The following is a 15,858-nucleotide window of genomic DNA, read 5'->3' on the forward strand; positions in this document are numbered from 1 at the left end:
TAATGACTCTTTCATAGGGGACATATTTGGTTATGCAGTGGACATTTGTGAATTTTTTTAAAAACGGCTTGTAATATTTTCTAGTAGCAAATTGCAAATCAAACAATTAAACCATTTAGAATCATTTATTATGTCAGATTCTTGAAGAAACAATACCTTAACATTGTTCTAAAAACTTCTAATTTTTTAGCATGGTAGAGACTAAAAGTGCTAAGGGGACATCTTTGTACACCATGTTCCCTTTTACATAGCTGTTGTCAAACTTACCGTTCAGTTTAAGGTTGCATATTTTGTTTTTAGTTTATACTGATATTAGAGTATTGACATGTACAATTAAATTTTTTTTCAACATTTTTGTTTCATTTTCCAGTAATCAAAAATGGACATTTTTTTTTAAAAACGTCCACATACATCTATTTGTCTAGAACATGAATGAAATATTTGCCACTGGAAGGTAAGTAACCAACAATTAACCATCGATATATATATCTAGTAAGTTAATAATACGTCTACCTTAAATGTGTAATATCGCGATGGTAATATTATCCAATTTCTATATAAAAATAGACAATTTCATTTCCATAAGTACATGTATATGTTACATCTTCACTTCTTACGTATAATGTATATTATTAATGTCGCCGGGGTGTTTTTCTCTATAACAGAGTTACCTAGCCTAATAAAGCATGTGAATGTTACAACCCCACGAATGTACCAGCCTATCGCATTATCAGACTACTACATTGATTACCCGGATGACGAGACGCTGACATTCAAGGTCAAAGTATGGGCAGATGCGATTGTTGTGCTTGTTCCAGATGAAGGATTTTCTTCCCTGTTCTATGAAGTTGTTATCGGTGGAGGTGGCAACTCTAGAGGTTTCATACGTAAAAGGACGTTATCTAATTTAAATACGAAAGTTAATGTACTTGAAGGTATGTGCAATATAAAACAAGTAAATTGATTGATTGGTGTTTATATTATCGCCACTTATAACACTATTGGCTATTTCGTGGCGGTCAGTTTGTATTGGTGGAGGTAACCGGAGTGCCCGTAAAACACCAGTGAATTTCGGTAGGAATACTGACAAACCTAGTCAAATAAGATTGAAGTCTAACACACCTGCCACGTACGGGGTTCGAACTCACAACCTCAGTCTTGAAGGCTATATCTAGTGATACAGTAGTTGAACGAACTACTTTGACCACTTGGCATCGAGAACCCCCCCCTTTTCCAATCTTTCCCCCCAAAAAATAATTTAATCAGGAGACGGGATAAGATTGCATAATAGACAACTATCTAAACTAGTCAATAACACTGAATGAATCAAACACAATTATAAATGTGTTCAACGGTGGATTCATATTATTCGTAGGGTACTCATTTTTTGTGGATTTCGTGGGTATAGGTAAACCACGAATACAAATGTTAAAAGAAATACAAAATTTCTATAGAGTTGTATGCAGATTATGGCCAAACCCCACAATTAGATATCCCCGAAAATAACTTTCTCCTTCAACTCACGAAAATTTGTATTCACGAAAATACACGAATCCACAGTTTCAACATTTAGTAAAACAAGAAATTGCCAAAGACAAAATTTTGATATAACAGAAGCGAACAACATTCCATTTATTTATGTATTTAAAGGTGCGTTTCCAATCTTGATTGATAAGAATTACCAGGTTTTCTGTCAAAGGTTGGTTGTACTCTCCGGGCACTACGGTTTTCTGCACCAATAAAATATATCCTCCATGATACAGCCAAAAGTGCCGAAAGTGGCGTTAAATACTAAAATTCATCAAACAATCAATATCTTACGCCGATGTTTCTTTTTCTTGATGTTAAGCAGAACAGGATGATAAACGGAGATATGATCTTGCGACCGAAGACGTCTCCGTAAAATATATACGTTGACGAATCTTTTTGTTACATACATGTTACTACAAATATGTACAGAGAGTAAACAGCCTTCGTTTTCTAAACTTAAGTGTACAATACATTTTGTTTAAGTTTACAAATCAAACGATGCTATTATGTTTGATATTAAGCCTTCAAACTCATCCGGGATATATATTTTAATTGAATATGATTGCTCTACATTGAATGTCCCTTTGTACAATCTGAATTACACGAGCCAGAATTTAGCCAAAGCTTTGTTTGTTGGGTTTTTTATTTGCTTCTCAATTTCAGAAATTTGATCCCACTTTTCAAAGGACTCCTTCACTACTATAATTATATTTATAAAACACAAAAATCCATGATATACACAGACAAATGAAATAAAAAACCAAGATGGAGCTAACCTCATTCAGATCATAACGGAAGTCTTCGTCCATTTCAACGCCAAATGTTTGCCAGTATTAATAATATTGTTGATTGCCCAACGTCAAGGGACGTATATTGCATGCAAAGTCAGGACGTACCAGAGCAAACAGCCTGGATGCTGACAAACGTTCCCTAAACAAGCACTGAAAAGAGACCCAACTTTGAATTTCTTTAATTGGTTCCATAAAAATGTTGTTATCCATTTAATATAAAAATTAAAATAATACTAATTTAAAAATGCATTGGTTTTAGATAATCAGCTTAATGCTGATGAGTACAGGTCGTTCTGGGTGAGCTGGAAAGGTGGTCATATTGAGGTTGGACGTGGACTTTCTGTCCGTAGTCTGTCTACACAATACATGGAATGGGTTGACTCTAACCCTCTAGACATCACTGCTGTGTATGTAAAGAGTATCGATGTTGCCGAATTTACGATTTATCGAAAGACAGGTACTTGAAAAGTCACATATCTTTATAAGTAATTTATTTCATTAGAAAACATTTCTGTTGTTACTTTTCATGTCAATCAGATCAATCATAAGAAAATTCTGTTACGTAAAAAAAAAGGGTCTGGATTAGGTTTACAGAATAAAGAATAAAGAGAAGAGAAAATGGGCCAACAATATAAAGAACAGAGATTAATGGATGCCAACATATAAACAATAGAGAATAATTAGCAGAATTCTTCAAGAAAAAATTAAAGAATACAGAAATGAGGACCCCCTAATCCAGACCCTTTTAAAACACTACATGTTTACAGTTTTTTATTTTTCTAATAATTGCTGTATTACCTTTGATAGAATGGTTCAAAGCTTGGTTTAATATCTCTTCAACTGTTTCGGTTCTTATACATCCTTGGCTTTCAAATATTCGGCTTTGAGCGTTCCTGATGAAGGTAATCAAGAAAAGCGCTTCCGAGGCATGAAATTTATAACGTTTTGTTATAATTAATTAGAAGAAAGGATTTCAACTTTGCCATTACAAATAACATTTCACAACTTGTACCGTTTGCTATAATGACTGTGCTCTTAATGATCGTAACCTGGCATTGACCCGGATGTAGCTTTTACAAGGTAATCATGGTAATAGATAGAGTAGACTTTTTTTAAATTGTGACAACGGATACAAAATACCTACCTTATCTTATTGTTATGATGTTAAAAGATCTTTTAAAAAAACACTGAGAATGATATACACATAAATTCAAACTCGGTAAATTCAACAGCAAGGACTACATGTGTGATATACACATAAATTCAAACTCGGTAAATTCAACAGCAAGGACTACATGTGTGATATACACATAAATTCAAACTCGGTAAATTCAACAGCAAGGACTACATGTGTGATATGATAACTAATTCAGTTACGATGGTTCTTTCTTCCGATGGTCTGACGATCTTAAATACCAATAGACCTCCAAATTCATTTAAATTTAATGATGAGACTTCATGAAACTTGGTAGGAGTGATGTTTCAGATTTTACTTTTAGCGGCAGTATCCAGCCTACAACTGTGGCTACCTCAACAAGATTCCCGTAGTAAACAAGCACACTTTTACCCTGTTTTCCAAATTATGTTCCGTTTCTTTTTTCCTTGTTCAAGTTTGTGGTCATTCTGTTGGTCGCTTCATCAAGCAGGTGTTTTTAGTGTGTGTTTTAGTATTATGACATGGTCAAGGTATAATAGGCAAAGAGAGTGATTATGAGCACGTACAACTGGTATAGTTCACCATAGTTTGTGCCTGTACCACGATATCATTTATAAAGCTCGCTGTTGTTTGTTTGTAGAGTGTACTTCTGTTTTTGGTTCGGATAAGTTGCATGCTGGTTGTTGATGTGGTCTGCTGTACTGGCCAGCATCATTAATGATTCATGTTATCCTTTAAAATCATGACAGGTATAATTGCAACACAAATTATTTCATTTATTTCTGGTATCTTATATCATACTGTTTCTGAAATTACAATAGAATATATATGTTGACAAGCACATGGACTAATTCCATTTAGACAACTTACTACGGGATATCGAATCCTAATTTAAACGCCGATGGTGTTTAGTATCGTAGTGGGACATACAAACGTTTTACGTATACTTACTTGTTACTGTCATCTTAGTAAAAATATAAATTAATGTTGAGTTTTCCAAATACAGGATTTTTTATATATGTAAAACTAATCATCAAAGGGTAAAAATTAAGCACCCTGAGAAAAGTGTAACGCCAGGTCCAAGATACGGTAGTAAGCTGAATCTGAATCTGTCACGTGGCTTCCATCACCACGTGACCAAAATGTAGGCATGGTCACTTCCAACACATGTTGAGCGAATGGGTGAAAAAGTTTGATGTTATACTGCTCAAAATATTCGGGAAATTAAAATCTAATTAGTTGGTCACCTTCCTTCAGTCGTACGGGAATTGCGATTACGTACTTACAGAACATAAATTATTTCTATACTACCCTTCTGGACGACGATCCTAAAAATGCTTGAACATTTTAACAATATTAATATCTTAATTCATATTTTTTTCAGAAAACCCAAGAAAATACTCTGCCAATGTAAATAACAGAGCCATTACTTCATTGACACTTACAGTCGTTACCCGATCAAGGTTAGAATGCAGCATTACCTGTCATAAAGAATTGAGCTGTATAAATTTTAATTACAAAAGGTCCACTCGATTGTGTGAATTGATGCAAGCCTCAAAGATAAATGCGATAATGAAAGATCCGGAATACAATTTTTATTTCTAAGACATTGCCTCATTCGGTAAAGTGATTGAGGAACGCCTTTTGTCTTTTTTTATGTCTATTGATTGTAAAAATATTTGTCAATGCTAAAAAAGGTACACATTAAAAGCACGTACTATTTGATTTGTTTTTGTTTTCTTTTACACCTTTATCATGTTTATTTTAGGCAATTGTTTTATCTGTACTTATATCTATATAAATTCTTTATGTATAACTTTTGATAGTCCGCTACACGATATAAGAAAGAACAATTTACAACATTAAAATGTAAACGGAAACGAAAATCACTAGTCTAGCAGTTTACAATTATTAACCTGTATATTTGTTATACTTACCACAACGATGTCTTATATAATTGAAATATCCATATGAATATTGATTAATAACTAATTTAAAGGTTTTTTTTTTTATTTCTGCTTGCCCATAAAGGACAGCCCATTACTTGCCTACTCAAATTTCATCTCTGATTTTGGACAATACTGTAGTCACTGCCACTTTTGAGTGGTGAACAATCATGTACTCACTGTTTCTGTTGACAGGTGAACCATTATCTACTCACTGTCGCAGTTGACAGGTTGACGATTATGTACTCACTGCCGCTGTTGACAGATGAACCATCATGTACTCAGTGCCGCAGTTGACAGGTGGACCATCCTGTAATCACTGCCACTGTTAACAAGTGGACAATCCTGTAATCACTGCCACTGTTGACAGGTATACCATCTTATATTCACTGCAACTGTTGACAATTGTACAATCATGTAATCACTGATTCTGTTGATACGTGGACCATCCTGTACTCACTAATTTTGTTGACAGGTGAACAATCATGTACTCACTGCAGCAGTTGACAGGTGAATCATCATGTACTCACTGCCATAGTTGACAGGTGGACCATCCTGTACTCATTGCTTCTGTTGATAGGGGAACCATTCTGTACTCACTGATACTGTTGCCAGGTGTACAATGTTTTACGCACTTCTAATAAACTCACTGCCACAGTTGACAGGTGAACCATCTTGAACTCATTTTCACTGTTGACAGGTGGACCATCATGTTGCCATTAATACCGCTATTGACATGTGAATAATTCGTTAATAAATGATACTGTTGACAATTACAGATTTGATTACACACTTTAAACACAGATTGTCCCCCTTTGTCAATTGCAGATTGTGTTATATACCGGACAAAATGGGCTGTTGCCCATGCAAAGCCATCTTTGCTAGCCAAGGATTACGATCCAGTTCCATCCTCTAAACCCTTGCCGATACAGGATAGCTTTTTCGGATCCACGAGGTTATGATTTCCATTGGTCGCAGTTGCAACTGGCTGTTTCCAATCAAAAAGCGCCTTTAAGATGATCACGTGTGAATGTATTAAATGTAAATATTGGTGACAATTTTTAAAAGTTCCTAATCAACTAATTGAAGTTCCTGGGTAAGTTTCTCGCGCAAATGTTGAAATGTCGACGTATAATTTCGGTTCCTGCTTCACAAAATTTGTAAACACCAGACAACCATTTTCAGGTAAACGGACAGAAAGTCACAGGACAAAAAGTCACAGGACATAAAGTCACAAATTTGATAGGACAAAAAGTCGCAGGACAAAAAGTCACAAATAATTTGTTGACAATAGTTTGAATATATTAGAGAAAGATCTTGAAACATATTATTTTTACTTCATATATTCATTTTACAGTTTAGGAAATTGTTCATTAGCTTTGATAAATTAAAAATTATTAAATTTTAATGATCTTTAACCATGCAAAGAATATATTTCTTGGCACGATGAAGCCATTTAAGTACCAAGCCATTTTGACATTTTGTTTTCTTAACAATTATTTAATCATTTTTAAGATTTATTAAATACATTTTAATTACAAATTTAAGTTGCTTTAGATATAATAATCCAAGAAAAATACCAAAATATTTTTTTTAAATAAGTGTTTTCTTTTTCAAAGAAAAATAATTTCAAAACTGAATTGTGACTTTTTGTCCTGTGACTTTCTGTCCTACATTCCATTTTTAAACTTCAACACTTAAGAGAGTTTAAGTGCAGCCATTATTGGTCAACAATGATGTAGTAGGAATGGCCGCGACTTTTATTTTCCGGTAGATGGCACAGCATTGTAATCACAAATGTTGGCTTAATATGCCAAGGATGAAGAGGAGGGGACTGGATCGTAACCCTTGTTCTTGTGAAGATGATGCAACGCATGATAAGTTGAAAGTGATATAGTTAAGAGTTAAACCAATTTAAATTACAAAAATAACTATTGATTTAACATTTTTTAATTTAACAGGAGATTAAATATAATGAAAATATTTGAAAAATTAAAGATTTTACACATTTCGCACAGATGAAGTTGGTAATTCCACTAGCAGTCAATGACAAGTCATATCCGTCCAAGAGAAGGAACTCAAAAACGGATCTCTAATTACAGGATCAATTAAGGACTATTGGACAGATGTTCTTACTTAACTACTTTACTGGAGCTCATTAAGAGGATAATGCTTTTGTTCTTTGTTATGTGAATCTTCATGTCCAATACGCCAGACTTCAAATAAAAATATGAAAGCATATATCCATGATATAGAAAATAAGACAGTTGTTCCATTACCTTCTCTGCGGTAGGAACTAATTGCTGTCTTTTGTTCATGATATTTAAATAAGGAGGTGAGTTGCCATTTTTTGTCCAATAACATAGTAGTTAATTAATAATACATGATCATGTTCTTGTTTTCAGAATATAACGCCATTGTATGCACTAACCATGTTGGCAGCTATAAAGATTTTGAATTTTGGAATTGTTACTGTGATGTTGTTATTTCATAGTTGTTCCATACATGTGTCAATCATTTCAAAGGAATTAAAGAAGAATAATTTCTTGGTATTAGCAATGTGGCTTAGTCTCAGCGATATCGCATTGGGACTGGAATTTTGTTATCATAATATTCTACGTTTTATGAATTCACATAGCGTGGCAATCCAGTACCAGTGTATGATGATCACTCACCTTGTTGGAGGAACAATAATGTCTTCCTTTATTCATGTTCTATTAATAAGTCTCGAGCGACTGAATGCTACATTTGTAATAAAGAAAGGACTATTGACACATTTGACCAGTTACAAATCTGTTATACTGTGTTTTATACTTAGTCACTTGTTTGCTTTGTTGAGATTTGGTATACAAACAATTGATGGACCAGAACCGTGCAGCCCTAAAAACACTGCTAGTCCAGGAATTCTGTTGTCACATGACATTCCTGGTCTCGTTATTGTCGTTTTGATAATCACATGTTACGGGGTAACGGTATACCGGATTATCAATTCAAATAAAATTGTTCCACTGACGGCCACCCTGTCTGCAAAGAAAAAAACCGATTCAATACGAATGCGTAAAAACGTAGTAACTCTTGGTTTTATAATGGCACTTGCTTTAATGGTAGTTCTAATGCGATGTTTTGTTGTCACATTGTTATATTTGAACAAAAGCAATGGATCTGATATAAATGATACCGTATTCAAGATTTTCAACAATGTGTTTCTTTTGCTTAATCCCCTACTAGATCCAGTCATTTATGTCTTGAGAATCAAGAAGTACCGTGACCTACTTCGATGTAAATGCCTTAAAGGGAACTCTGATGTGACCAGCTTAGCTTGATGAAAACGTTTGGAATAAAACAATGGTGTTTTTGAGAAGATGACTTTCACAAATCGAAACATGTATAAACACGTTCAGAAAGTACTTTTGACACATACATAACTCAGTATTGACATATTATGATCTTATAAGTTATAGTTTTTTTTGGAGTGGGGCTTTTGAAATGAAAGTCAAGTAATTTCTAATCTGACTGAATAAAAATATGTTCCGTCCTTTCCTGGATTATATTTAACCAGACACGCTCAGATCTGATATATGGAAAATGTTGAAACCTATATGAATTTTAAGTTAAATTGATCGAACGAACAGATCGGGCATGATAAAGAGGAATGCAAAAAAATTCAATTGGGATAGTAAAATAGAAAAAAATGATAAAAATGTTCAAGACGTGGGAAAAATGAAATCTTTCAATTTTAGGGAAGATACTTTTTAGAAAAGCACTAATCTTGCCTTTATTTACATTCTTTGGAAGCGTTTGTTTAATTCCCGAATGTTATCTTAAAGAACTAGAAACACGAAGCTTTAAATATATTTGGGATGGGAAGCCTGACAAAGTAAAAAGAAACCTGATAATACGTCCATATGAAAAAGGGGGTTTACAAATGGTTGATTTTAAAAGTTATTTTATGTCGCTAAAGGCATCATGGGTATACAAACTTGTTAATGGTAAATTTGCCAACTTGAAGCTTATACCTTTTAAATATCTGAAAGTGTCTAATAACACTTTGTTTATATTCAACATGAATTTAAATGATATAAAACATTTAGAATATTTCAAATGTGTTCCAGAATTTTATAGAGAAGTAATAAAGTCTTGGATTTTGACTGGGGGTGGGCAAACAAAACAACCAGTTACATATTTTGATATAAGAAAGCAAACAATATGGGGGAATAAATTTATTACATTTCATAATAAACCAATTATCTTTGAAAACTGGATTAAGAGTGGTATAATATACTTAAATGACTTTCTGGATGAAACTATGTCATTATCAGAAAACAATATTTAAAAAAAAATTGAAGTGTAAGGTAAACTGGATTGCTGAATTTCATAAATTGAAACAATATATTCCACAAAATTGGATTCACATTGTTAAAAAAAAGAAGAGTCTGTTAAAAGTATAGTAAATGTCCAGAGAAATAAGATCACATAGAAAGATCGTTATTTTGAGACTGCATGTTTTTCAAATAAAATGTTATATGATTCACTAGTGAGAAATAAAAAAGAATCGTCAATAGGGATCAACAAGTGAATTAAAGTTCTACCAATGCAAGAAGCTCCAAATATGAGTTCATTGTATAACTTTATTTTAAAACATTTAACTGAAAATAAATTAAAAATGTTCAGATGGAAATTGCTACAGTTCATCGTACCAACAAAAAAGCTTTTATCACAATGGAAAATAACTAACAATAATATGTGTAAATTTTGTAACCTAGAAGATGACTATGATCACTATTGTTTTTAATTGTTCTTATTTGACAAGATTTTGGCAACAAATATATGATCTTTTAAAAAGAAGTAATATAGATTTTGTGATAAAACTACAACACCTAATATTTGGGTACAAAATCACAGACAAAAAGTATTACTCAATAATTTTTTAATTACAATACTTTAAGTTAGTTTTTCTCTATATAAGTCATACTATGTATCTGAGCAGAAAACAAAAATATGTCTACAGAATTTTTGTGCATGAATAAACTAACAGAGTAGACACCAATATACATAAGATAATAAGTCCAATGTTACTAAAAATTAAAAGAAACATAATCAATGAATAATTGGTGATTCGAAAGTGCATGGTTATTTCGGGTGACTGTATCAAAGATCCTTATTCACATGAACTTAAAAAAAGCAACATATTGTGCCTGATATTCATATGATGAAGACATAATCTTTCAATCAGTTTAATTGAAGTCTGGAGCTGGCATGTCAGTTAACTGCTAGTAGTCTGTTGTTATTTATGTATTATTGTCATTTTGTTTATTTTCTTTGGTTACATCTTCTGACATCAGACTCGGACTTCTCTTGAACTGAATTTTAATGTGCGTATTGATATGCGTTTACTTTTCTACATTGGCTAGAGGTATAGGGGGAGGGTTGAGATCTCATAAACATGTTTAACCCCGCCGCATTTTTGCGCCTGTCCCAAGTCAGGAGCTTCTAGCCTTTGTTAGTCTTGTATTATTTTTAATTTTAGTTTCTTGTGTACAATTTGGAGTTTAGTATGGCGTTCATTATCACTGAACTAGTATATATATTTGTTTAGGGGCCAGCTGAAGGACGCCTCCGGGTGCGGGAATTTCTCGCTGCATTGAAGACCTGTTAGTGACCTTCTGCTGTTGTCTGTTCTATGGTCGGGTTGTTGTCTCTTTGACACATTCTCCATTTCCATTCTCAATTTTATTCTTAATGAAAATTGATCTGCTACTCTTGAGGCGAAAATGTTCAAAGCAAAAAATCAACCAATTATAGTATAAAATTAAAACAGATAGACAAAGGAAAACATTCACACGTCACTTTTGGCTTAAGTACAAAAAATTGAAACACCTAATCGATATATCTATTTTTTTGCACTTTATAGAAACAAATAATTTTGAAAATATGTAAAAAGAACTGATTTGGAGCTATGACACGAAGGAATCTCCAAATCAACCGATGATGAAATACACAAAACGACACCCAGAGCTCACTACACGATATTCAATGGAACAGAAACTACTCATCAATGTCAGATGGCCACAAACACAATAAGAGCAATCAAATCGGAAAGCCACATCAAAATGTCAAAATATCTAATAGAGAACTTATAGTAGAACGAGACAAGGACAAACCAATGACCAGAACAGGTTATTTGAAGTCCTTTTTATTCACCACGTTATTTTAAAAATCCCAATAGATATGAATCAGTCTGTTAATGAAAAAAGTGAGACGTATTAAATTATACACATCTAATATTCTTATATTTTTCACCTTAACAGTCTATGTTATCTGTTACATTTTGTTTATGAAAATAAAGTATTCATTCATCCGTTCGTTCATATTGTATTTTCTTTTAGTAAACATTTGGATGTCTTATATTAGATATAAAATACAAAATAATTAAATTTTTAGCTAATATATAAAAAAAAAAAAACACTTTAAGTACATGTAGTACTGATATCCTAATTCTTAGACCCCAAGATTGACTGGGGAATAGAAATATGGCCACCTTGGTCTTCTTTCGACCATTAGTTAAACCCTATGTAGGCATACGTTTGGCTGTGTGGGAAGTAAACATTCGCAGCCACGTCCAGTCAGAAGGGGAACGTTCAATCTAATGTCATGTTTCGAAACAGTGCCAGGCTTTCTACATATTAAAAAATCCTTGTTTTCAAATATTCAGTCTTCAGTGATAGTTTATATGTTTTAATGTTAATTGGGCCTTTTCTATTGTACGGAATATATGTCTAGTCTCCGAAACCTTATATTCAGTGTAATTTGTTGTTGCTTGTTTAATGTCCAGTGGCACATATTCTATACATATTCTGTACATATTCAATATATATGATATACATATTCTATACATACGTTATACATATTCTATACATATGTTATACTATTCTATACATGCACATATATACATATTCTTCACATATTCTTTACATATCCTATGCATATTCTTTACATATCCTTTACGTTTTCTATACATTTTCTATACATATTCTTTACATATTTTATACATATTCTTTACATATTTTATACATATTCTAGACAAGAAAAATACAATGATTAGATTCTGCAAGATGTGTCCACAGGATGAAGGGCGAACATTTTGCTTGCCACGAAAAGGTGGAAATGTTTGATATGGGGACTAAATTTGACCTGCAACAGGTCATCTACAGATCCCCTTGATATTATCTATGAAGTCGGTATTCTCTTGATATCGCTATATTTTTCTATAAACCAGGCTTTGTCTTAGATACATGATTTTTGTATTAGTTGTTATTGGCTTTAAGTAGCTTTCAATAACTGCGAGTACTCTCAGATTGTTCATACATTTAACATTGGTAACTAATTTCTTTCAAAACCTTTAAAATAATAACGAAGAGTTTTTAAGATTTTGAAAAATGTCTTTTTAAAAAGTATGCAATACAATTATGAAAATAAAAGCAGGGGTTAGCGGGCAAAATGTTTAATTCCACTGAGATAAACGATTCCAAAAACATATTTACACATGTTTTATATGTCAAATCGACCATATGTTTTTGAAACTAGCATACATTTTGCAAATTAATTTTTTTCGAATCACCCTTATGGTATAAAACACCTAATTCATAGCCCCATTGCTTTCTATGTTCAATTCTGCAATTTCAAGCATTAATGGCTACTTTATCTTAGGTTCAAATAAAGTGGCAGTTATTTCATGTCAAAACTGTACCTTATCCTGACTTGTGCTGAAAAAATCAACATACCTTTAATTGCATATTAGAGCGTACTGGTTCCCGGAAGTTTGATAGTACAAAAACAGGAACTTCTGATCTGAACAACAGGCCAAATGAGCCCTCCTATTAAAATTTCATATACTTCTTTATTATTCAAATAAAACTTTAAACAAGGGTTCTACAGTGATCCCAAGTCCCCAAGCTTTCATTTGATACTAAAACAACAAAAATATTCCCACTATTGACAAAGATACAGCTATGCGTAGGAACTATTTTGTTTAAAATATGTACTACTTTCTTGTATGTTCTTTCCGACCGGGCCTGAATTAGTGGTTCTATACCTTATGACTGCAATAACAAATTTTAACACCTATATAGGCTAATACTCTTTTTAATTTAACTTTGTATCAAATCATGTTTTAAATTTTCTTCTCAAGTCTGAATTAAATGAGTTCCTACACATTTTATTTTTTGATAAAATTACACAGTTCCAAACCTGAACAATTGGTCCTTTAAACAAATACACATTTCATATCTGGGAATTTCAATAAAACCAATAGAACAAGATGACTGATTAATTAGCATTTTACCTTTACTTACATGTTAATTAATTAAACTACAAGTATGTCAATCTCGCGTTAGAGTAACCTTTTAGGATTCATACGCATCTAAGTTGAGATCTACCAAACATATAATTAAAGCAAAGTATATGGAAAGCCAAAGCTGTCTTATGTGGAAAACTGTAATTATATGCTGACATTTATTCATAATTATATGCTGTGGATCTGTAATAATAGTCTACGGTACTGTTATTATATGCTATGGTATTGTTATTATATGATGTGGTTTTGTTATATGCTGTGAACTGTTATTATATGATGTGGTACTGTTATAATATGTTGTAGATCTGTTATTTTAAGCTTTGGTTCTGTAATTATTTCATGTGGTTCTGTTATAATATGCTGTGGTTCTGTTATTATATGTGCTGATTCTGTTATAATATGCTGTGGTTCTGTTAATAAAAATGCTGTGGTTCTGTAATAATATGCTGTGGTTCTGTTAATATAAATGCTGTGGTTCTGTTTTAATATGTTGTGGTTCTGTTATAGTATGCTGTGGTTCAGTTATAATATTCTGTTGTTCTATTATTATATGATATGGTTCTGTTAATAAAAATGCTGTGGTTCTGTAATAATATGCTGTGGTTCTGTTAATAAAAATGCTATGGTTCTGTTATAGTATGCTGTGGTTCAGTTATAATATTCTATTGTTCTATTATTATATGATGTGGTTCTGTTAATAAAAATGCTGTGGTTCTGTTATAATATGCTGTGGTGCTGTTATAATTTGCTGTGATTCTGTTAATAAAAATGCTGTGGTTTTGTTATAATATAGTGTGGTTCTGTTATAATATGCTGTGGTTCTGTTATAATATGCTGTGGTTCTGTTAATGAAAATGTTGTGGTTCTGTTATAATATGCTGTGGTTCTGTTAATAACAATTCTGTGGTTCTGTTATAATATGCTGTTGTTCTGTTAAATTATGCTGTTGCTCTGTTATAATATGCTGTGGTTCTGTTATTATATGCTGTTGCTCTGTTATAATATGCTGTTGTTCTGTTAAATTATGCTGTTGCTCTGTTATAATATGCTGTGGTTCTGTTATAGTATGCTGTTGTTCTGTTATAATATGCTGTGATTCTGTTAATAAAAATGTTGTGGTTCTGTAATAATATGTGATGATTCTGTTATAATATGCTGTGGTTCTGTTAAATTATGCTGTTGCTCTGTTATTATATGCTGTGGTTCTGTTATAATATGCTGTGGTTCTGTTATTATATGCTGTGGTTCTGTTATAATATGCTGTGGTTTTGTTATAATATGCTGTGGTTTTGTTATAATATGCTGTAGTTATGTTAATAAAAATGCTGTGGTTTTGTTATAATATGCTGTGGTTCTGTTAATAACAATTCTGTGGTTCTGTTATAATATGCTGTGGTTCTGTTATAATATGCTGTACATGTGGTTTTGTTATAAAATGCTGTGGTGCTGTTATTATATGCTGTGGTTTTGTTATAATATAATATGGTTTTTTTTATAATATGCTGTGGTTCTGTTATTATATGTGGTGATTCTGTTATAATATGCTGTGGTTCTTTTAATGAAAATGCTATGGTTCTGTTATAATATGCTGTGGTTCTGTTAATAAAAATGCTGTGGTTCTGTTATAATATGCTGTGGTTCTGTTAATAAAAATGCCGTGGTTCTGTTATAATATGCTGTGGTTCTGTTAATAAAATGCCGTGGTTCTGTTATAATATGCCGTGGTTCTGTTATAATATGCTGTTGCTCTGTTATAATATGCTGTGGTTCTGTTATAGTATGCTGTTGTTCTGTTATAATATGCTGTGATTCTGTTAATAAAATTGTTGTGGTTCTGTAATAATATGATGTGGTTCTGTTATCATATGTGATGATTCTGTTATAATATGCTGTGGTTCTGTTATAGTATACTGTGGTTTTGTTATAATATGCTGTAGTTATGTTAATAAAAATGCTGTGGTTCTGTTATAATATGCTGTGGTTCTGTTAATAAAAATTCTGTGGTTCTGTTATAATATGCTGTGGTTCTGTTATAAAATGCTGTGGTGCTGTTATTATATGCTGTGGTTTTGTTATAATATG

General features: G+C 32.4%; 1 long non-coding RNA gene across 1 annotated transcript; it reads left to right on the top strand.

Moving 5' to 3' along the window:
* Window positions 1–672: 672 nt before the first annotated feature.
* LOC127722469 (uncharacterized) lies at window positions 673–5,257 on the top strand. Its single transcript, XR_007991751.1, has 3 exons — window positions 673–935; window positions 2,581–2,778; window positions 4,862–5,257. It is a non-coding gene; the product is annotated as an uncharacterized LOC127722469 (long non-coding RNA).
* Window positions 5,258–15,858: the final 10,601 nt, after the last annotated feature.

Source organism: Mytilus californianus, unplaced genomic scaffold (assembly GCF_021869535.1).
Source record: "Mytilus californianus isolate M0D057914Y unplaced genomic scaffold, xbMytCali1.0.p SCAF_12, whole genome shotgun sequence".
NCBI classification, from domain to species: Eukaryota; Metazoa; Mollusca; class Bivalvia; order Mytilida; family Mytilidae; genus Mytilus; species Mytilus californianus.